Source organism: Silene latifolia, chromosome 10 (assembly GCF_048544455.1).
Source record: "Silene latifolia isolate original U9 population chromosome 10, ASM4854445v1, whole genome shotgun sequence".
Classification (NCBI taxonomy): domain Eukaryota; kingdom Viridiplantae; phylum Streptophyta; class Magnoliopsida; order Caryophyllales; family Caryophyllaceae; genus Silene; species Silene latifolia.
In genome coordinates, this window is record NC_133535.1 from 81,623,915 (window position 1) to 81,650,211 (window position 26,297).

The following is a 26,297-nucleotide window of genomic DNA, read 5'->3' on the forward strand; positions in this document are numbered from 1 at the left end:
CGCTTTTCAAATCGATTTTTCAAATCAATTAATAAATTGAAATAAATGACTTTTCAAATCAAATATACTCATAAAATGATTTTTCAAATCAAATATTTATTTTATTTTCAATAAAATAAACTTAAGAAAATAAATTCAAAATAAAGCTTTAATTTAAATATCATTTAAACTAAATAAAAAATGAATTCACTTAAAAAACATATTAATTTTAAATATCATTTAAAATAACAAAATGAACTCACTAAAAACATTAAAATAAATATCATTTAAATTAACAGAATGAATTCACTAAAAAAACATTAATTTTAAATATCATTTAAAATAACAAAATGAACTCACTAAAAACATTAAAATAAATATCATTTAAATTAACAGAATGAATTCACTAAAAAAACATTAATTTAAATATCATTTAAATTAATAAAATGAACTCACTAAAAACATTAAAATAAATATCATTTAAATTAACAGAATGAATTCACTTAAAAAAAACATTAATTTAAATATCATTTAAATTAATAAAATACTTTATCGACGACGCCCATTCTACCTCGTAAAACGAGCTCCAAATAATGACAATGACAACTAAAGAATACACGTGTCCTATCATCATCGGGTGTTTGTCGGGTTCTCTATAAATTCCAATATCGACGGATACGGGTATCTACAGAGCCCCCACTTTGACTGAGGCTTGGACAAGGCGAAAGTCAAAGTATACCCCAGGTCCCTCTCGACCTGAGGATTCTTCGGGTCGTTTATAGTCCATTAGACTTGCGTATATAAGCTCGCCAGCCATAAGAAGAGACCATACCTGAAACTTTGTTGGGGATTGACTCTTGCTTCTGTTGTGTCAAATTATCGTCGTTGGTCGTCGACCCAAAAAATTGCATATATGGTGAGTTGAGCCTTATCCTTAGGCGCCTACGTATCCGTTTCTGACGGAATCAAACCCGCGTCGTAGTTCGGCAACTGCTGACACATGCCCAAAGTTTATCATCTGCTGGCATTCGTCCAAAATTCATCATCTGTTGACATTAGCCCAAAATTTATCATCCGCTGGCAGGTGTCCAAATGGGACGGGACTTTCCAAGGAGGTTGCCGCCGCTTTCATTATTTGCTTTCAGCTACGGAATTCTTCCATCTCATACTCTTGTATTGAATTGAATTCTTGGTGGATGTCATCCTTTACATCCTGATAATGGTCTCTGAAGCCAACGGCTTCAGAGCCCCCAGTTTGCAATGGCTCTAAAGTCGAAGACTTTAGAGCCCTCAGTTGAAGCATATCCTGCTACATTTGAAACACAAAACGTACTAGCAATAATCATCACATAAGCACATTTGGATCATCGATCCTAAAATTAGATCATTTGAAAGATTGGGTCATCGACCCGAAAATTGAATTTGAAAATTTTGAATAATTGGGCCATCGACCCGAAGTTTAAATTTGACATCACTTGGAATGTTGGGTCATCGACCCGAAATTTGAGTTTGAAAGACTGGGTCATCGACCCGAAATTTGAACATGTTGAAAATTTTGAAAAATTGGGCTATCGACCCAAATTTTGAATTTGAAATGAAACACTTGGATGTTGGGTCGTCGACCCAAAATTTGATTTTGAACTTTGAGATTTGAACCTTGACTTGGATCATCTATCCATAATGCGCAAAAAGTTTTTGAAATTTTGAAATTTTGAAATATCTGGTATTTTGAAATCGAACCTTGATGGGTGAGCATGAAATACGACTCAGACACTCTGTATGACCCGTAAACAACGTGGGCGTAGCCCGCTACCGTAAAACAAAAAGGAAAATCAAACCGTAAGTGTGCACGAGTTTAAATTCAATTATTGACTTGTTGGGGGTAGAAATGTAAATTGGCCATTCTGGCGCCAAAAGATGGCAAATGGGAATGACAAGGCCATCGGACTTGAGACAGAGATATCGTATGGCATGGGCGTGCTCCCAAGGGCACACGGGAATCAAGATCACTTGGCATTGACAAGGTGGATTAAACTCACAGAGCAACAACGTTGGCTTCGCCCAGAAACTAAACACAGACTGATTTTATGAGAACACTTAGACATCACACATCACTCTTGTTGGGAACATTCTGTCACTCTTCTCCTCGCCTCCTTTCTTTTCAGCGAGTATTCATCATTTCTTGCCACCGCCTTCTTTCTTTTCAGCGGGCTTTTACTATTTTTCTTCCACGCCTTCTTTCTTTTCAGCGGGTTTTTTCATATTTTCTGTTCCCAACACAAACCCACATCTATATGACTCGGCATCTTGGCCTAAACCATTAGATAAAGCTCATTCTGAGACTCGATACTATTCATCCGAACCTATATCCTTATCCTAGCCTACATCGAGTACTAAGACCAACTCAAACAAAGGTGGCTTCATTTGGACTTGGTTAAAACCCGTAAGAAACCGACAAGATGACAACCTGGTTGATGAGTGGATTGAATCCCTTATTCTGAAGGACTGCCTACGTATTCGCGTGGAGCGAAATCAAATCCGACGTAGTTCGATCATGGTGCATTAAATTGGCATTTTAATTGTGTGTACACACTCGAAGGTTTCACCTAAAGTATCATGTCGTATCCCATTCTAGCCTGTAAGGTACTGTTAAATCCCGTGTTTGGGGTTAGGTGTAAAAGGCTTGGATCTTTTGGGATGTGGAGCTTGGTAATAACAAGTTGGAATGGTTAACCATCATTCTGAAGGTTTGTTTTGTGGTGCTAAGGCCAAGGGCTATGGCTGCTGATGTGGTTGGAATGGGTGTCTCGGGTTTGATGAACCACAAGTGCAAATGGGTTGAAAAATGATGTGGGTTCAAATTTCCATGTCTGGACCCTAAAGGTTGGGTGTAACAACACAAGCGGAATAATTCTCAAAATTCCCGACTATTCCTTTGTAGAATCGTCTCGGAAGGACTTAGAGGGTAAAGAGGTTACTACTTAAGCTTTTGGGCTTCGCCCATTGAACTTCAACTATGGGTACTTGACTTGACTTCTGGCTTCCGTAACTTCGACATTCAACCAAAAAGCATTCCGCAATAACTTCAACATCTTTTTTCCTTTTTTCTTTTTCTTTCATCTTTTTTCATTTTTCTTTTTTTTTTCATTTTTTTTCATTTTTTTTCATTTTTCTCTTTTTCTCATTTTTTTCATTCTTTTTCATCTTTTTTCTCTCTTTGAAAATGATCTTCTATTCATTCTCTTAGTCATAAATGGATACACCTTGAAAACTGGGCTTCGCCAACTAATTTGGGTAAGAACTAACAATTCCTTGTTAGAACGGGTTGATATCTTCTCTCTTCGAGATGGGATGATTTTGTTGGGGAAAAGGCTTGCCTTCCATCATCGATAGGGTAAACAAGGAGCTAGTCCGGGTTCGTCATAGAATCATCTAAAAGCTTGTCATAAGCACTGGTTCTGATGGAGGTTTTCTACCGCCAGACATGGAATAGGTAAAGGAATCAAACACGGAATCCTATTATACCTTACGTTTTGAAACGGGACATATTTCTACCCCAGGGATGCCTTTGAGTGTGTTGTGCATTTTATCATGTTTTGGAATGATTGAGGATTGAAAACAAGAGATATTTGGAAATGAAACTGCAACTTTTTATTGGAAAGGCAATTGTTTAACAGACTCAAAGGAACGATTCCTAGGACACACCCTAGGTCATCGCGGGACAAACGACTCAACTTCAAGAAATGAAAGTCCTAGACTCGACTCGACTAAGAAAAGAAAACAGATCCCGACTCATAATTTTTCAAATCTGGTCTTGAGCTTTCCCTTGTTCAGTTGTCAACTTAGATGCTCGGCTCTTGTCCTTGATCCCCTTGATGGTCTGCCTCTATCCTGAGGTAGTCCTCTGAGGATCTACGCCAGTGATGAAGGTTGGTGAGTCGAATTGCCTTTTATTAACTTCGTTAATGAGAGGAGTACATTCTAGAGCAAGACTCCCGACTTGAATTTCATTCTTTGGGTTTGGCAAGAATTCAAAGCAATCCACAAATATCTTCCCGATGAACACCCCTTTCAAGTGACATGGGCGTATAAGATGGGAATAATCGACATTGTCTTCGACAGAAACAAAGTTCGAGTGATCGCCAAATGGATTGGTGATGTTATTAGGTTTAATGGCCGGGATTGGGAGCGTTCCGTTCTCAATCATATCTTGAATTTCGTGCTTTAGTCTAAAGCACCTTTCGGTATCGTGTCCCTTCCCTTGATGAAAGGCACAGTAGGCATTCGGTTTGTACCATTTGCCTTGTTGTTCAGCAGGTGGATCCGGAGTTGGACCAATGGGCTTCAACTTTCCTTGGGCCATGAGCCTTTGGAGAGCATAGGCGTAAGTGCACCCGATATCGGTGAATACCCTCGGAGCTTGGCGCGGAGGCCTTTTTGACTGTCCATCTAAGAGATTGACAGTTTCAACAAAGTGGGCCGCTGCGGGCGCTTTTGCTTTAGATGACGAAGCCCCTTGGTATCCCTTTGGCTTCTCGGCTTGACAATTCGACATCGTCCTCTACCTTTATCCCGATCCTTATCAATTCCTTGAAAGAACCAAAATTCTGGTACTTCAGAGCATTACGGTAAACAGGTCGCAAATTCTTCACGAACTTATCTACCATTTCAACTTCATCAGGCTTCTTAGCTAGTTTCACGCTTTCAGCGCGCCACCTTGCGAGGAATTCAGTAAAGCCCTCTTTTTCCTTCTGTGTCATTACCTCCAAAGTCCTTATGTTGGTTTGAATCTCAACATTGTCAAGATAGTGCTTGCTGTAACTCCACCGTAATATCTTCGAAAGTGGGGAAGTTCTTGAGGTCAAGATTATAGAACCACGCCTTCGGTGTTCATCCGGAGATTGGGCAAAAATTTCGAGAGCATGTCAGCAGGTACTCCCTTCAGTGCTAAGTACCCTTTATAGGCCTTAACATGGTGGACTGGATCTTCGGTGCCCTTAAACTTTGGGATGTCAGTGAGTACCATGTTCGTGGGCAACTTATCCTGCACCGGGGCATAGGCCCTAGCATTCTCATAGTGAATGTTCTTCCCCTGGCAGAGTTTCAAACGGTCTTCGATGAACTTGAACCGTTTCTCCGGATCGATCGAGGTGGAGGGGAATCTTCACCCAGCTTAGATTCGATTGCATCCATTCGGGTCATCATGAGGTTCACGGCCTCAGTGAGCTTGTTAACAGCATCTTCCATTGCTTGACGTCGGGTTTTTGGCGGCCTTTCTACAAGAAAACCCCGTACTGAGTCAATATTTAAAGTAAGAGCCCCTGCACACTTAAGGACACGACCCCAACTTGACTCAAACAAAGACTCGACTTGAGACTGACTAACCAAAGGTTCGACTCACGGTTGGATTTAGACCTTGGTTCATTTGGACTCGACAAAACGACACGACCCGAATCATCATAATTCGGTTCTAAACCGGACTCGGTGTGACTAAACCCGTGATTGGACTAACATAGCCCATAGGTTCGTATGAAACGTCCACAATGGCCTAGCTTGGACGTTTCTGTGGACTATCCTAGACCAAAAGGTCGGCCAACATGACTCAAGGCCCAAGAGGTGAGCTTGGGTGACCCAACAAGGTCGTGTTCTAGACTCTTAGAACGAAACACACCCGGCCTAACACGGCCATGACCTGGACACGACTTGACGCATTTCATGCTTGGTTGAGGTTCGAGAGGCACTTTGGATTGATTTTGAAAAACGAAAGATTGATTCGAAAATGAGATTTGAAATGGGCAAAGATGCCGCTATAAAAGCTCATTTTGGCCGAAATTTCTAGTCCTATTTGGGCAGCATTCCGCGTTTTGAAAATCATGCTAAGTTTGAAAGTAGGTTGTTCAAAAGTTCGGTTTTGAAATGGACATGGAAAAATTTCGAAAAGACTCGGGAAAACAATTTGCACATTGTCATTCTCATGTTACAAGGATGTATGCTCCTAGACATCTCTAAGTCTCGGCAAGTCTTCTACAAGAAGGTCTATGCCCTCCATCCTTTTGCGGTCTTATAGAGCAAGGTGTCTTAAGGTAGAGTACCTAGAAGATCGTCCCCACCATCAAGAACCACGCGAGGTGAAGTGGAAGCGAGCAATGTGCAGCTTCCTAGCATAGTGGGACGTCGCCCCCCACGCATCACGAAGAAACGCTGGGACGGCTCGGGCAAGTCCTTAAGGGTTTATGCATGAATCGTAGCACTATGAGTAATGTTTTACTTTCCAACACTTTCTTTTCAAGTTTCACCTCGGAGGAAAAGACCCTAGAAACACAAAGTGTAACTAGTCCTCTTTTCCCCGGTGAGTCGCCAAATCAGGACAAGGCCCTCGGGAACTGCGTCCGCGGGATCCACACTAGGCATAATCGACTTGAGGTTCTTTCGACTCGAATTAAGACAAATTAGAGTCGCCACCAAGTTTTTTGGGAACTTGGAACCGTTCAAGTCAACTTTACACCTTTCATCGAAAAGCATAAAGCCAATCGACTACGAGTGATTAAAGATAAAGACTTCAGTACCCTATATCACTCGATTTGAATGACTCTCGTAATCCAATGGTATTTAGACGGATCCACAAACCATAGATCTTGAGTAAGGGGTGAGGGTACGTGTTGGGAAGCCCATAAGGACACCCAACCCCGCCCGTCAATAACGGCCTCTACTAAGTCAAGTATGGATTTCAAACAAGGTCATAGCTACTACGATATATGAAATGCAAACATCGTTTTAAACCCTAACATGTGACAACAATTTCTATGTCGTTTTAGATGCAACTAAACTAACTTTGTCAAAGTTGTAATTTAGCATGTGGGTTGATTGATCTAGCAACATACAAACGAAAGCAAACAAGGCTTGATGGGGAATGGGGAGCCATGGGGATCTACCCTATTACAACCTAGGCATTTCATGCCGACACAACGATAAATAAATTACAACTCGATCTAATTACAATTGCTACATACAACTCAAAACACGACACAAAACACACGGCCATTGGGCCTTGAAAACCGTGCACAAGGGGGAGGTGACTCACGGCCTACATGACACACGGCCTTGGGTCACTCCTCGTGTTGCGTGCTCTCACTTAATCTCATCGAATTAGACATAGGGCTACGCACCAAAGCATGCATTAGCATAAACCGGGCCATGTTGCTTTAGACAACACGCGGTTTACTACGCTCCTACAAGCATTGGGGAACAACCGTCTAACCAAACAAGACTAAGGTTTTTAGAAATCATTTGACTCAATAAAAGAAAACAAACTTGAAAGATTACAACTCGATAAACCAACGATAAATTACAAACAATGAAACAACGAGAAAACAAACGGTATAAAAACAAAACGAGAAAGGTAAAGAAAACGGCCACCTCACGGCCCAAACCAACGGCCACCCTCACGGCCAAGACGAGGCCAACCTAGTTCCTAAGTTAGATTCATTGGTTAGATCGAATGATTGCGAAAAGGGATAGGAAACAAGTTAGAAAACGAGTTAAAAACGATGTTGATTGATTGTCGCATGAGGGTGCATTCTACACGGCCTAAAGGGTCTAATTAGGTCAAATTCGCTAATTAATTTAACTCATCGAGTGTCAATAAGAAGGTGCTAATCACGCACTCTTATACTAGCGAGAAATTAGGTGAAAGAGAGAGATGCATTCAATTATTTACAGAATCGTCGATTGATTTTATAACTTACGTCGAAGCCACCTATCGTGTCTAATTAGGTTATTGAATTAAATTAATGTTATCTAAATATGTCATAGGTTAACAATCAGAGGTTAAACTAACATACAACGGGTCCTAGGGTATGTCGATTTGGCCGAAACAGTAAGGGGGTCGAAAGCGATGAAAGTTAGACAACTCGTTTTATTTATGCCCTACCTTGAACACGAGGATATGTAAATGAGACGGGGGTGTACGACCGACAGAAGTAGCGGTTTCTTTTCCCATCTCAAGTCAACGCGGGTGTTCATGGTGGTACTTTAACTCATACTCGGACTAACTAGTTTCATAGTTAATTTAAAACAATCGATAAACAAAACGAAAACAAACAAAAAACAAACTATAAAAAAAGCATAAGAAAACGAAATAAAAAAAGGAGAGAAAAGAGGATTTGATGCACCCTCAACCTACATGTATCGTTGACACCGTCTTGGGTCGTAATCGATGGTAGATTTTGTCTCGAGAGGCCGTCGTCGACGAAGAATAAGGCAAACACGCGTTTTGGAAAGTTTCTGGACAGCGATTTTAAAACAGTGATATCTCCCTCGTTTCACGACGAAAATTCGATTCAAAAGATGTTTTGGAAACTAGAAAGAGAGGAGAACAGGAATCTTAAAGCAACCTCTGCTCGTTTTGGGTTATTGGGCACGAAAAACGAGCACAAACAGAACTGGACAGACAAGAGTAAACCGCGAAAACAGAGTGTTATTTCACTCTGTTTTTCGAGGGATCTCGTGTACTCTCAAGGGCAATTTGGCTTGTAAATCTTTGTCTAATGTGTAGATGGATGTTATGTGGTTAATTAGGAACAAGAAACTCGAATTTTTATGGAGGTTTGGTGGAGGAACGAAAGGGTTTTCGAAGAGGACACACAAACAGTTTCAGTTTGTGTGTCGGTTTTGTTTAGGTTTTTTTGAAGGATGTTTAGGGTTTGTTTCTGAGGTTTAAAGCTTGTGGGTGATGGTAGGATGTATGGAGAACTTAGAGGAATGATTGTATGGTGGAGGGGTGGTATTTATAGGGAGTTAAAATAGGTTAAAAGAGAGGGAGGGCAAATCGGGCTAGCTCACGGATGGCTGCTGTCCATCGACTTTTGTGAGGGTTTGAGGGGGGTTTTCTTGGTGATTAAGCTAGGATAATATGGGTAGGATACTAGGGTATGGGTTAGGGTTAATGGGTACGGGTCTTGGTAGTGTTTGGAGCGGGTTTGGGCTCGCGAATTGAGCTGCAAAACAGGGTATACGAGATTGGGTTGCGGGCTGCTTGTGAGGGGTTTGGGACGAGAATTTGGGCTGCTTGTGAGGGGGTTCGAACAAGGGTGGATGGGTATTGGTCTAGGTGGGTTAGTGTACTCGAGATTCGTGCCAATTCGTAAAGGAAACGGGCTCAAAAACCGAGCTAAAATCGAGCTCAAAAACAAGTGTTCAAAACGAGTTTTCTTCGCTTTTCAAATCGATTTTTCAAATCAATTAATAAATTGAAATAAATGACTTTTCAAATCAAATATACTCATAAAATGATTTTTCAAATCAAATATTTATTTTATTTTCAATAAAATAAACTTAAGAAAATAAATTCAAAATAAAGCTTTAATTTAAATATCATTTAAACTAAATAAAAAATGAATTCACTTAAAAAACATATTAATTTTAAATATCATTTAAAATAACAAAATGAACTCACTAAAAACATTAAAATAAATATCATTTAAATTAACAGAATGAATTCACTAAAAAAACATTAATTTTAAATATCATTTAAAATAACAAAATGAACTCACTAAAAACATTAAAATAAATATCATTTAAATTAACAGAATGAATTCACTAAAAAAACATTAATTTAAATATCATTTAAATTAATAAAATGAACTCACTAAAAACATTAAAATAAATATCATTTAAATTAACAGAATGAATTCACTTAAAAAAAAACATTAATTTAAATATCATTTAAATTAATAAAATACTTTATCGACGACGCCCATTCTACCTCGTAAAACGAGCTCCAAATAATGACAATGACAACTAAAGAATACACGTGTCCTATCATCATCGGGTGTTTGTCGGGTTCTCTATAAATTCCAATATCGACGGATACGGGTATCTACACCTACATTATATGAGAATTAATACTAGTTACTTTAATTTTTTTTGTTAATATTATCTGACTGTTTTTCCACAAACCACCCACAAAATAAAACTGCATTTACACACTACAATAATAGTTGAATAATAACAGATTAGTAATATTTATAAAAAGCGCCCACTTTTCGCTTTTATTAAAAACAGTTACCTAATCTAATCTACTATAATTACAGGAAAACTGTTTGTATTCCCCAAGCCCCTATAAATACTGCTATTGCGTGTTAAAACACACACACACACACACACACACACACACACAATGAATAAGTACAGAAAAACTGTTTATATTCCAGAAAAAACTCTGCATCTCCTCTGCAAAAGGTAATTTCTTATCTTTTTTTTTTGTTGGTAGACAGGTAATTTCTTATCTTTCTATACTTTATTACAGAAAAATTGTTTCTATTCCCCAAGCACCTATAAATACTGCTATTTCGAGTAAAAAAACAAACACACACACTGAAAAAGTCCATTCCAAAAAAAAAACTTTATCTCCTCTGCAAAAAGGTAATTTCTTATCTTTCTATTCTTTATTTTTCTTTCATGTATATTTTTCTTATCTGTCTACACTAAACTCGATGCTGCAGAAAAGGTAATTCTCTCTCTTCTGCTTTGGTTTGCTTTTAATTTGGTTGAAATATTTTAAACATTTTTTTATAATGCAAAAAGTTTCATACTTCCAATGATGCAGGATGAGTGACGTAATTGACGATAACCGAAGGTCCCCGACAAGGGAGGAAATCGATGAAGCGAAACGGACGATAGAGTCCCTTAGGATAGAGTTGATCGACACAAGGACAAATTTAGAGGTAGCAGAAAACCGTGAAGAGGCCTTAATAAGAGAGGTCGACAATGTTAAGGCACAGATGAAGGTTGCTGAACTTCAAAATGAACGTATGCGTAGACAGTTGAAGGAAAAGAAAAATAGGAACTACACGGAAGCCGACATGGACAATCAATTCATTGTTAGTGTGAATGCTCTGAGGAAGTATTACACTGAAGCCGATATTTCAATCTCTGGCAATTGGACATCAGTTCAGAAAGCCATGGAACTTATGGAAGCATACAAAAACCCTTTTGAGGATGAGTCGGTGGAAGTTGAGAGCACTGTCCAAGGACCAGCGCGCAGGCGTCAGAGAATAGAATAAAGATATAAAAATCTAACGATGATGGTCTAGGGCTACGGCTTTAAAATATGTTTAAAATATTTATTGCTTTAAAAATAATGGCTTTAATATTTTAGATCGTTAATTTTTATTATGTAATTACTATCTTTAAGTACTATTTACTACTATGTTTAAGTAATGTTGAAATAACAGAAGTCTTTGCCAGAATAATAGTGCAATAACAACATAATAACTGCTAATTATGCGGAGTAATACTGCAATAACATCAAAATAATGGTAGAATAACAGTGGAATAAAAAGCAGTCTAAACCACTGCTTTTACACTTGACTAAATTTACACTTGGATAAAAATGAATAGTTTTAACAAAATAATGGTGGACTAACAGTGGAATAACAGCAGAATAAACTAGTCCTTTTGTGAAATAATACTGTAATAATAGCAGAATAAACTACTTGTTATGCGGAATAATAGTGCAATAACAGCAGAATAACGGTGCAATAAGAATAGAATCACAGTTGAGAAAAAACAGCCATTGACAGTTGAATAGAAAATGCATATTCTTCGTAGAAATTGGATAGTGTTTGTAAACCTTAATTAAACTAGTGGAATAACAGTAGAATAAGTGTAGACTAATAGTACAATAACAGCAGAGTAGCTGCTTATTATGCGGAGTAATACTGCAATAACAGCAGAATAATGGTAGAATAACACTGGAAAAAACGCAGTCTAAACCACTGCTTTACACTTGACTAAATTTACACTTGAATAGAAATGAGTAGTGTTTGTAGAAAACAAAGGTAATAAGAAAGCTTAATTAGACTAAAATAACTGTAGACTAATTGTGCAATAACAGCACCACAACTGCTCATTATGCTGAATAATACTGCAATAACAGTAGAATAACAGTGGGATTAGAGTAAAAATTGATGGTGTTTGAAAAAAGTACAAGTAATATGAAAACTCAATTAAATTAGAGTACACACTGGAATAAAACTAGAATAATAGGGGAATGACAACACAATAAACTAGTTATTATACAGAATAACAGTGCAATAACAGCACACTAATTGTTTAACAAACAGTTTACACTAACTTAGTCTGACTTTCCTGGATACACAACAGTCAAAGGTACTGCATTCATGACGATGCCTGACTCTTCACTACCAGCAGATGATTGGGGTTGCACTTCTTGCAACTTGTTCCTTGCTGACGCCAAACCCAACGTCTTCGGCCTTTGATTCTCACAAGCCGTCACTTTATCAAGAACTACTTGCCTATAAAGATTAATATCCGCCAAGATCAGGGAAGCCGACATTTCAACACAGAAGCTTCGACGAGCAATCTTGTTGTGAAGATTGCACTCAAACACGCTTCCACCATATTCCGCCATCGTGTACAGCAAGAAACACCCCGACTCGGAATTCAACAGTTCCTTCTTTTTCCATTTAAAAGGAACATCAACGATTTCGAAATTGCGGCAATCTTCAGACTTCATAACATTATGAGCCTCCATAAAAACATACATATAGTTTGCCACAATCTCGGCCAATCTTCTGTAATCGGCTATTTGGTTGGCATCATGAGTCATGTTGTCCAAAATATCAATCGATTCATTCATAAAGTTGATGTAGAAACAAGAGTAGTGATCATTGTACAGAATCGGCACAAACACAAGGTCGGAGTTCAGACGACATCTTCCATTGCAGGAATCGAAAAACACATTCCAGAATGTCAACAACTTCTTACCCGGACCGTCAAGAGGGCTTGAGGAATCAAAGTTTTCTAAGAGTGAATAAAGAGGATCCTTCTAAATAGAAAGCATAACCAACCAAAAATAGTGCACAAGTGTTAACTTTATATCAATACTTGTGAGTCAATCTGTAGGTAATAACGCAAAATAGCAAAGGAAAAAACAAAATACCATATGATGAACTCCGAAAAACATTGAGCTTGGTTCTGAACGTTCCTCAAACTCCAACGAATTCAAAAGAATCGACCAAACATCAACTACTCTTGTTGTCATCATAGCAGCTGCATCTACAATGGAAACAATATCCCCCCTGTCCAAAAACACGCCAACGTCGTCGTTGTACAACACTAACATCTCATTGCATTCACAAAAAATAACATATGATGAGAACAGTGAGATTACAGTGGTATAACAACAGAATAACAGTTCAATAACAGAACAATAACAGCGGAATAATAGTGGTATAACAGCAGAATAACAAAAGGGAATTAACAGTGGGATTACAGTGGACTAACAGCGGAATAATAGTGGTATAACAAAGAGAATAACATTCAATAACAATGAGAATAACAAAGGGACCTAACAAAGGAATTAGACGACGACTAGGTTGACAAAATAACAAAGCAGATTAACAATGGACTAACAAAGTGGGAAACAGAAAGACTAACTGAACAGGAACACCACAATCAAAGAAATGAAAATCGACACATACTCTTCTTTCAAGTGAGCGTCTTCACGAAGAACAAAGTCCACCACTTGCTTCCGCACCTTCAGCATCTTAGAGAACTGTTTTTTGTTGTTCCGAAATAAATCCGACACCGCAATAAACCTACTGTCCTCTGGCCCACAATCCATAGAGCAACCCAGCCCATCTTCTGCCTTACCCCTTTTACGGCTACCCAAAGCCGACTTTGGACTCACGGTGCTATCCACACCCCTGCTTCCCACCTGACGGCTGGCAGTAGGGGTGTTTGTAGAGAATTCAGTGCTGTCAATGACAGTAGGAGAAGCGACGGGCTCGACAACAGGCTGCGTCGTCTTAACCTTCTTACCAACAGTTTTCACCCTGCCAGAACCACGACGTTTCTTACCGCTTTGAGAAGCCCTCTTTTCCGCATCCTCAATACGCCGTTTCTCTTCAAGCACACTCAGGGTTTCCTTTCTCGTCTTGTTCAACTCCTCCAAACTTTTCAACACATCTTCCCTGGACTCGTTCATATCGACAAAGACCAACAAGGCAACGATCTCGGTATGGGTAAAGCTCTCTTGAATCGAAATTACCCAAGTCACAATCAAAAACAGTTCCACGATAAAAGAGCATGTGCAACATCGTATATACACCGCAGTCCAAATTTTCAATCGCAGCAGTTTGCCAGGTAAAAGGGACGTTGACAATTTTATAATCTTTAACCTCCCCACCTCGGGCAACTTCTTTGTTGACCAGGAAATCAGACATCAAGCTCACCTTTAAAAAAAAAGGAAAAAGAAAACATAATTACTAACAATACTTAAACAAATTAGGCTAAACACCAAGAGAAAATTAGGCACAATAAATGACTTACAAAGTTTTGACAATACACCAAACGTACACACGCCTGTTGATCATCAGCAAAAAACATCGCCTCTTGAAATACATTATCAAGATATTCAACCCTCTTCGAAATGAAATTGATGCACAAACAACTAAAGTGCTCATGCAAAAGAATTGGGATGAAAATCTGGGAAAATATTTGGCCAAAAAAATTGTTACTAATTATGTGGTTTTTTTAAAAAGCGAAAAACACAAACAGAATAACAAAGAGAGTAATAGTAGACTAACAAAGAGAATAGTAGTAGAATACACAAAAAGTACAGAAAACATACCATATCAGTAGTAAGATCACACTCTCTCTTGTTGTTATTGATAAAGACAGTAAATGACAATATGACTTCCGCACATAAATCACTCCTGGAAGCCTTCTCATCTTTCGATGGCGTACAAAGTCGCCGCAATGGATACTAAACAAAAAGTGGAGAAAAGAGTTGAAACGTGATGCAAAAATGAAAAATAAAGTAAAAGAAACGATAAGATAGAATAACTAACCGTTGCACCCATCCCAAAGAAAAGTAGACTTGGACTTCCTCTTATACAAGTATCATTAAGAAAGAGGGACCACCAGTCAACAACACCAAGCATTATCATTGTATCTGGAACCATCGATTCCATATCCTCTCGATTCAGGTAATTGTTCACACCCCAAGTGACAAGATTCTCCCTTCAAAACTGAATAAACAGGAAAAATAAGAGTCACATAAATATATTTTTGAAGAACAAAAAGCAAAGATAATATATTAAACAGAAGCGAAAAATTTTTACAATAAAAACGAGCTCTTACCCTTGCGAAATGTTATGATCATTCATGAAGCGATGAGTCCGCAACCTCTTCCCGCTTGGATAGCATTGGGTTGAAAACATGTCCCATCGTTATCATTGATTTTGACAGACAACTAGTTGAGGATCCACAGACCACAATTATAGGTGCATCCGAAATTCGAGGCACAACAGACAACGATAGCTCCTCATGTGCAAAGCAGAGTGCAACAAATAACTTGTACGAGATATTAGGAACATTCAACCCAAAAAGCCATTGTCCTCTCGGACAGCCTCACCAACAACAAGATTTCAGCCTCCAACACAACCTCGGAATCTGTTTATCGATTTATCTATCGAGACGCACCCCAAGCAACAAGTCTGCATGACAAGACATCACCACATCCGCTACTTCCTCTTCTCGCAGTCCAAAATGCTTCACCGCCAATTTGAGTGGAATGTTGAGTGTCATTACACAAAGGAATGTCGGCAAGACGGTATCCGTCACCTCCGTCTCGTGCAAACAAGCATTAGTCTTTGGAATTTGATTTGCTTGAACCTCTACCGGTGTACACTCAACAGTATTAGGCACGTCCTCTGGCGGATTATCAACAAGATAGTCTTCAACTTGAATGTTAACGTCCTCCACATCATCGTTAACATCCTCCACGTCAATGGTAATGTCCCCAAGATCAACTACTTTCTCACCGACATCATCTGGCTCTCCATAACGAAACTGAATGTCAGCACAGATATCCGTCGTAATAGAATCTAAACCGAGTGGTGACAATTGTGGAGTCCCCACCTTTGCACTTTGTTGAATGATGGGACTATGTTCAACACCCTTCTTTTCAGCTATAGTCGGCTGCACATCCGATAGCCCAACACACTCCTCATAAAATGGAGAAAACAGATTAAATGATGGGGGTTCAATGATGCCATCTTCATGTCTAACTTTTTTGGAAGCTGGTTCTTCAGGAACAGTTGATCGCGATTTATTTGCCGCTTGCATAGCCAATACATGCTTTACCCGTTCGTCCAGCTCACGGATAACTTGATCCGTGAAGAAAGATGGAGTGGCAACCAAATTCTCTCACCCTTCACAACCAACTTTTTCCGACTGCTTTGTGCTTTCTTTAGCACTCGTCGGGTTACTTGGTCAAGGCAACTTAGCAAAGTGCTTGACGATAGCTCTGGTTCTTCTTCTTCATCATCTTCGACTTTATAAGTTCCGCCCGTTCCAAGTATCGGCGGCATAAAACCCGAGAGTCCCTCTCATTAAGCAAAGATAAAGTTGATGAACATCCTGTCAAGATAAAATTCCAAAATTTTACTTAAAACAGTACAATAATAGTAGAATAACAGAGGAATAATAGTACACTAAGACCAAAATAGATAACAAAGGATTAATAGTAGAATAACGGTGAATAAAATAACAAAGGAATAACAAAGACACTAACATCGAATAAATAACGATGGAGTAGTAGTAGAATAACAAAGAGCATAACAAAGGAGTAACATTGGAAGGAAAATTAGAATAACGGTGGAATGACAAGTAGGAAAACCGAGGAATAACGGTGGAATAATCGTAAAATAATAGCAGTAGGACAACTAATGCTTAAAAACAATAACAGAATAACATTTTAGAATGATTCGTTTTAAAACAATCAAACAGTGCTTACGCGACCACGCTGACTGTTTGTACTTGCTCATCCGTAAGAATATCATCGGTAGATCCAAAGACAAGACATCGACGTTGAGTACGTTGACCAGAGCCAACGATGTTTGGACGAGACAATGGGAAAGCAACGTCGAACGCTCCCCAAAGGTGCCCGAGCACCGGCCACCGCCTCACGCTGCAACCTCTCACTGAAAGACTTAAAATTCCAATGTTTAATGAGCGGTAGCAAATTATTCACCTGATCACCGCTAAAGAAATAACGATGAAAATAGGTGATAGCCAACAACACTACAAAACAGCGAATATTTTTCCTCCCGTTAAGCGTTTCACGCACAGAAGTCACCAAGTCTGAGAAGACAAACTGACACCAATTAAATTCCTTGATCCTAGAAACATCTTCCACAGCGCTTAGAAGTCTAAAATCAACCACATAACCCGACACAGTAGCAACGAAACACGACAGGGCAAGCAGAACAAAAGTCTTCTTAAACTCATCATCCGCAACCAAAGACTCTAGCAGGGTCTCCTGAACTTTGTTAAGTGGTATCCCACTTTTGTTATTGGCGATACCATACTTCTCACGCCAAGCACGCTTCAAAGCTTCTCCATCAGCGTCTGCAGAACCAAGAAACCCAGTAATAACCAAATCCAATTTTGGACCAGAATTTGGTAAACCAAACACATCGTGCACATCATCTGCAGTCAACTCGAACTTCTCCGTTTCGTATATTTCAAAATACTTCCCACTCCTAAAAGCATATATAAACTCCCGAACATGGTATGGGGGAGGAAAAAAGTTTCAACTCAAGTAAACCCCGAATCCCATTTCCCTAACAGCCTCCTTCCTTCGCTCCTCTCTCGTGAGGGCTTCAATAACTTTGAAAAGAAAAGCGGTAAAATGACAAAGACTAACAAATGGATCGGCACTGTGCACACAAAGGGGAAAAAATATACAATGCATTAAAACATTTAAGATAACATAAGCAAAGCAGCAGAATAATAGCAAAATAACAAGAGAGCATCAAAAAATAACACGAAAAGTAACATATTAATAGCAAAATAACAAAAAAATAAAAGTAGAATAACGATGAGTACATACACTTTGGGTTATTTCTGCAGAACAACTCCAGGCTGAGGTTGGTTGCTACTTACCACAATTCCCTTCTCATGCTTAACTTTGCCAGCCAACTTACTACTAGTCTTTGGTGGACTAGACGACAACTTCGCAAGTTGGGTCTCGGCCTTTCGTTTGGTTTTTTTAGTGGGTGGTTCGGTTGTACATATTTCTTGACTACGAGTACTCCTTCTATTAGAAGCAGTGCTCTTTGATGGAGATGTGACAGGGAATTTGGATGGAGACGGACCCGGACAATTTGATGATGATGGTTGAGTAGACTTTGATGAAGCGGCGGATTTGATTCTTAACTTCATTTTCTGCTGTACTATCTAGAAAATAAAGATAAGGATCACTTTCAATGATAAATAGGTATTCAGCTAGACTTTTTTAATAATGACGCCAGAATGAGAGTACCGTAACAGTAGAATAACAGAACACTAACAATTAGTCAAACTAATAACAGCAGTAAAAACACAAAAAGAACAACATGGAAGTGTAAACAAAAACACGAAAGAGAATCAAAAGAAAGCCTCTTTGAATAAAGAGTCAAAGACAGTTTCAAAATTACATATGGCCTACATAAGCCTTCATAAAACAAAATAACGTACTAAATTACAACCAGAGACAGTTTCGAATTACATAATACCCAAAATACATTCTTTCCCACAAATAACCAAAATGTACTTCCGAAAATACAGGACATAACGTAAAAAGTCAGTCAACGTCAACAACATCGACTGACTTATAATACAATTCGTGAGCAAGATCATAAGCAGAAGGAAAGTCCCTGAGTGTGTCAAAGTACTCGTGAATTAGCCTGATCCGTTCAGATACAGGTGCATCAAGGATCTTGTCATGATCGTGTATATACTGGCAAGCATGCAACACCGCCTTTGCTGGCTCACTTGCAAGCATATAGCACTTTCATTGTTTGGAAACTACTTTCGAGCCCCTTGACAAAATCTTAAAACCTTGACCGTGACTTGTTGTTAGAACTTTCATATATTCGGCGTGAACACCAGGCGCACTTTTATGAAATAGGAACATTTGTGACCATTTCTTACAAACAAGAGACATATTGCTCTTGTCCAAAGTAGTCTCTACATGATCGAATACTCTTTCCATTAGGTCCTGGCTATTTAAAACTGCCGACATTGATTGATTACGACGACGAACTCGTACATTAACTTCAAAGTACTTATCACTCTTATCTTCCAATAACCAACCCAATTTTTTTTCTTTTCAGTAGCGAACTCTCTAGCAAATAACAATTTATCTTCATTCACTATATTTATTGCCCATCCCTCACAAACTAAGTCCATTAGTGATGCTGAAACCTACAAACAAACAAAGCCAAACAAACAAAAACCACAAGAATAACAGCAGAATAACACAAAAAGAATAACAGAAAATAAAAACAAGAAAAACACTACAATGACAGGAAGAGTAACGCTGCAACGACACCATAGAACTAATATAACAGCGGAATAACAGAAGTACTGAAAAGTGAAGGCAACACGAACAAACACAAAAACCCTAGAAAAACACATTAAACAATTAAAACATGACAAATAGCTTGACAACAAACTAAGCGATAGAATAACAACAGAATAACACAAAAAGTAAAGTGTGTAGAAATCAATAGTAAAGTTCTCAACACAACTCGTCAACTAGAACATGCAAATCACTTCAAAACAGTAGAAAACTGCAGAAACGACTAAGAACATGCAAATCACTTCAGGAAAAATCAGAAATTCAAAAATGCATCATAATATTACAATGAAGAAACTGCATAAACACAATAACGACATTAAAGTATTCGATTAAGTAAACCTAGCGATAATTAACCTGAAAAAATGAATAAAAAAGCATGAAATAAAACAAAATAACAAAATAAAAGAGGAAAATGTCATGAAATTACCTTCAATCGGAAGAAAGAATGATGAACGGCGAAGAGAAAACGGGAGAAAACACGAAGGAGACGAACAGTTGAAGAAGAAAAACACAAGAATAATAGAAGAGTGAGGAACGCTTGCAGTTGATAATGATTATATAAACCGTTTTGCAGTAATGTGGAGAATTAATTAGAGAGGGAAACAGTTACAGTAAATGACGGAAAGAAGAGAGAGAGAGAGAAAAAAAGAAAAAAAAAATAAAAAGAAAAAAAATAAACTAAACAATGCTTTTATATGACAACTAAGATTAATCTTGGCCACTCATCTCTAATTTAATCTAATGGCTGAGATTCACCCAACTCACAACTCACCATAAGAACCAAAATCACCAAACCCAATCTCTCTCTTTCTCTCTCTCTCTCTCTCTCTCTCTCTCTCTCTCTCTATATATATATATATATATATATATATATGATCTTGTGAGTTTGGTTTCTTATGGTGAGTTGTGGGTTTGTGTTTGGAAATCTCAACCACTAGATTATATTAGAGATGAATGGCCAAAATCTAATCTTATCTATCATATAAAATCACTGTTGTTTACTTATTTTCTTTTTTTTTTTTCTAGTGCTACTCTTTTTGTTTTTTACTTAATTTTTTTTTATCTTCTTTTTTTTACCTCGTGTAATTTTGCTTTTTTTTTTACAACTTTGATTTTTTTTCTCTTATGTTTTTCTTTAATTTACTTATTATGTTACCTTTTTTCTTTTTCTTTTTGTACCGGATTTTTTTTTTTACTTGAAATTTTTTTTATTCTTATTTTTTTTACCTCGTATTATTATGCTGTTATTGTGTTTGATTTTTTTTACGACTTTGTTTTTTTTTTCTCTTTTTTTTACCACATGTTATTGTGCTATTATCGTTATTCCGCTGTTATTGTGATGTTATTCTGCTGTTACTTTGATTTTTTTACGACTTTGATTTTTTTTTTCCTTTTTTTTTACCACGTGTTATTGTGCTGTTATTCTACTGTTATTTTGCTGTTATTGTGATGTTATTCCGGTGTCACTTTGATTTTTTTACTATGATTTTTTTACCGCATGTTATTGTGCTGTTATTCTGGTGTTATTGTGATGTTATTCCGTTGTCACTTTGATTTTTTTACTACTTTGAGTTTTTTTTACTACTTTGATTTTTTTACTCTTTTTTACCGCATGTTATTGTGCTGTTATTCTGGTGTTATTATGAAGTTATTCCGGTGCCACTTTGATTTTTTTTTACGACTTTGATTTTTTTTCCTTTTTTTATCACGTGTTATTGTGCTGTTATTCTACTGTTATTCTGCTGTTATTCTATTGGTATTATGATGTTATTGTGCTGTTATTCTACTGTTATTCGGGTGTTATTGTGCTGTTATACTGATTTTTTTCCTTTTTGTTTTACGACTTTGATTTTTTAACTAAAACTAACCAAAAATTAACACAATCAAAATTTGTCATTCAAAATCAAATATTCTATTCCAATCTAGTCCTATTCCATTTCTAATACTCGAAATTAAACATAAGGAGTAACTTACAGTAATACAATAAAAGCAGCAAAAAATTGAATTGAATAAATTATACAGAAGACTTAAATCACAAATTAACTAAAACTAAACAAAAATGAACACAATCAAAATTCATACTTGTGCTGGAACATCAATGGCTCGAACGATATCCATCCATGTACTCTATTATCCTTATCTTCGCATGAGTACTGATATTTGTCATCAACCTGCATTACGAGTTTCGAAACATTTTCCTCATCCCAATCATCGTCCTACACCTCATCCCAACCATCTGGTGTGGTTCTATGAAGTTATCCTAGATATAATTTAAGTGAATCAAGTGAATCTACTTATCACTTGACCTTTTCGATCAAATCAATCAGTAAAAGAAATTGACAAATAAAGATTATCTAGGCCTAGACGGTCGCATTCCAGAACCATTAAGCTATATATGACAGTAAGATGGTGGAGTCAATCGCAACACCGTCGCATAACAAATGAACAAATGGAATAAATTGAATCTAAAATTACTACTCCCTCCGTCTCAATCAATTATCGATCGAATCAATCAGTATCCGTACCAAAAACCAAAACAAACAAACATAAAACTCGATCCTCAAAATCAATCAAATACCGGAAATCCCAATAGGAATGAAATAGAATAAGACAGTAAAATAAAAAAAGAAAGACATACGGTAGGACGACGAATTTTGGTTCAGTCCAAAAGATCGACCGAAAACTTGATGGCGCAGATCAATTTGTTTCCACTAAATTGATGAACCTCGTGCAGTTTTAATGAATTTGGGGGACCAACTGAAACATTAGTGATGATTAAGTTGAAATGCGAATGTCTCAGTTTCCGCCATTTGCACTTCCGCCATTGTTGATGACCAAGAAAAATACTAAGAACTTGAACTTTATTAGAGTGAGAATTTTGAGAATTTGATTTTGCGATGAGATTTTATTGACTTTTTAAATCGGAGAAATGGATAAACGATGTGGTAGTGGTCGGTGATGGCTGTTGGTGATGTCGACGGTGATGGTGGCTGTCGGTGATGTCGACGGTGGTGGTAGCTGTCGGTGATGTCAACGGTGGTTGTGGCTGCCGGCGATGGCTGATTGTGAATTTTTTTTTCACACAAATCTGGGTTATTTTGTGTTTCAATGTAGAGAGATGAAGACGGAATTATTTTGGTTTATTTTTTGTTTCAAGGTTGCAGACTTTCTTTTTTGTTTTAATATTCAATCTTAGCCGTGTATCTCTTTCTATTCAATGGTCTAGATTTTAAAACTCACAACTCAGCATAAGAACCAAACTCACGAGATCCCGCTTATATATATATATATATATATATATATATATATATATATATATATATATATATATATATATATATATATATATATATATATATATATATAGTTAGGTTCTTGTAAGTTTTGTTTCTTATGGTGAGTTTGTGCTTGGAAATCTCAGCCACTAGATTATATTAGAGATGAATGGCTATATATAGTTAGGTTCTTGTATGTTTTGTTTCTTATGGTGAGTTTGTGCTTGGAAATCTCAGCCACTAGATTATATTAGAGATGAATGGCCAAGATCTAATCTTACCTGTCATATAAAACCACTGTTATTTACTTATTTTCTTTTATTTTTCTAGTGTTACTCTTTTTTTTTTACTTAATTTTTTTATCTCTTTTTTTTACCTCGTGTTATTATGCTGTTACTGTGCTTTTTTTTTACGACTTTGATTTTTTTTTCTCTTATGTTTTTCTCTAATTTTCTCATTATGTTACCTTTTTTTCTTTTTTCTTTTTGTACCAAATTTTTTTTTACTTTAATTTTTTTGTTTTACTCTTTTTTTTACCTCGTGTTATTATGCTGTTATTGTATTTTTTTTAACTTTGATTTTTTTCTTACAACTTTGATTTTTTTTTTCTCTTTTTTTTACCACGTGTTATTGTGCTGTTATTTTGCTGTTATTGTTATTCTGGTGTTATAGTGATGTTATTCCGGTGTCACTTAGATTTTTTTACTACTTTGATTTTTTTACTCTTTTTTTACCACATGTTATTGTGCTGTTATTCTACTGTTATTGTTATTCCGGTGTTATTGTGATGTTATTTCGGTGTCACTTGGATTTTTTTTTTTACTACTTTGAGTTTTTTACTCTTTTTTTTTATAATATGTTATTATGTTGTTATTCTGGTGTTATTGTGATGTTATTCCGGTGTCACTTTTGTTTTTTTTACTACTTTGATTTTTTACTCTTTTTTAACACGTGTTATTGTGCTGTTATTCTGGTGGTATTGTTATTCTAGTGTTATTGTGTTGTTATTCCGGTGTCACTTTGATTTTTTTTACTACTTTAATTTTTTTTTCTTTTTCACCCGTGTTATTGTGCTGTTATTGTGGTATTATTATAGTGTTATCCATCAAATTAGCTCCTTGTTCTCATAATGTACCGAGGTCCTTTTTACCTGTGAGAACATGTAACACAACCGGTGGAACCGTACAACTCCATCTTCCTCCTCACAAGTCACAACTACTTCATCCTCCATTAATAGTTTTAACACCAACACTTCAATACCTTCATCGTTTTCCATTTAAACCACCAGTTCTTCACCACAGTTCATCATTAACAAAAACATCATAAAAAGAGTCAGCCAAGGAATTAACCAAATTAAACATGAATCGTCCATTATCACCGTTCATGTTCCATTACTAAAACCAAAACATTTAATCAAGCAAACAGACACCGAGCACAGTAAATAATCGAGAAAACTCGAAACAACGATAATGAACAGTGAACCACCACATGCCATTACCACCAACTAATTTAACAAACGGTTATTGGGCAACTCGTATCCTCTGCCACATCAATTACCGCCACCATCGTCACCAACATCCAGCCGTCATATACACTACCACAGGCACCACAGAAAACCGCCATCAAACTCGTCATCTACGACGAGTTCGAACCACCACATCACCACCATCACTCCTCTGGCCACAAACAGAGAGAACTCGACACTGAGCCGCCAAAATCAGACACCAGCCACCCTTGTCCCGATTTCACCATTCTAAACCCACACATTTCAACACTTAATCAACCAACTTGCCTAATCTATTCGATCACCAAAGTGTGCGCCTCTCTTGCTCGGTCACCCTTGTCCTGCAATGTAAAGGGTGGTTGGGTTATTAGTGGACAGAGGACTGATATGTCCCACAAAACAACCCATCCTCAGAAAAACTGTCAGGCAGCTAGTGTTGTAATACTAATTATTTATGAGTCTCTGGGTACTCTATCGAGTAGGCCTTACTCTGTCGAGTAAGGGTGAGTAGCAGTTTAAAATAGTTTCTGACCTGTTGGGTACTCGATCGAGTAACGTGGATACTCGATCGAGTAAGGGGGCACTCGATCGAGTACCTTAGCTACTCGATCGAGTAGCCCGGTTTACGGGTAATGTTTTGACGGGTTTTATTAATAATGCGGGAATGATATATAAGGCTTTCGTCACTTTTTCTCAAAACACTTTTACAATCTAAAAACCTTCAAGAGAAGATTAGAAGTTACGTTGAATCATTCTCGCCACATTATTAGCAAATCCCGGAGCTAGAAGTGTCGGATCCTGTCGTTCTTTATATCTTTGTGATCCTTGCGTCGAGGGTAAGATCTACGTACCGAATTTGTTATATTTAATTAAGTTTCGTTAAACCCTAATTTTAGGATTGGGGGTTTTCTATGTTTATGTTGATGTGGTAGTGATTGTATGATTATGTGTATAGGAGAAGGGTTCGTAAAGGAAAAGTTTTGAGACAGCTGCTAGATCGTCTGATTGTGTTGTGCTTTCCAGGTAGGGTTTCCCTACTCAGTAGTATTTACATAATGTGTGGTGATTGTGCTGTAGTTAGTGATTGTTGATTGATTCAGACGGTTGTTGATGTTGTAGTGTAATTGTGATGGTTTGTCTCTGGTTCTCGAGATGCGTTCTCGGCTGAGTAGAGTCACTTGCGGGAGTGGCTTCACGCCCTAGTTTCGCCCTTCGTGGAACCCGCCACGGAAGGGGATGTGCATATTAATGGGACAAGGTTATCGCTCGGTATGATGAGCGGAGATTTGGTGGGTACGGCTGCGGTCCCCCACGGCGGGTCTGGTCCAAAGTGGACGATCGGTGACGGAGATTGATTGGTGCGGGTGATTGTGTGTGACTTGTTTGAGCTGTGTTTGTTTCTTTGTCTTGTTAATTATATAAATTGTGTGATTAGTATCTTGACCCCATTTAAATGTTTTAAAAACTCGTGGTGATCCATTCGGGGTGGTGAGCGATTATTGAGCAGTATGACATGACGCGTATGGGATAGCCGGATGAGTCATCACGTGGCGCTTAGAAGTCTTCCGCGTGTCGACGATGTTTTATATCTTTGATAGTATTAGCAGTAGACCGTCTGAGAGTCTTGTATTTCTTTTTATGAGTTCTGGAGTTGGTATGTAATCACTTTAAACATTATTTACTTTTAAGTATATTTCGTTATTGTCTTATGATTATCATTGCCTCGGGAAACCGAGATGGTAGCATCCTTATACTTGAGTGGTCCTGGTAAGGCACTTGGAGTATGGGGGTGTTACAAAATGGTATCAGAGAGACGATCCTGAAACCTGTAACCAATGAATCTAATGAATATAGGGAGTCAAATTAAAATGAACCAAGGTAGAAGTTGTAGGAGCTAATGCAAAGACTTGGGAGACGTCCTAAAGTCGCGAACTCGCCCTACAATTTCGAACCGGTCACCATAGGATATGAGTTAGGATCGCTATGTGTTTATCTTGTGAATTGTGTATCTTTGTAGCAAAGTGTGGTATGAATCAGTGGATGTATGTGTGTGGAGAATGGGGAATATGTAAGAAAGATGGTGATGATGTGATTTTTGTTATGT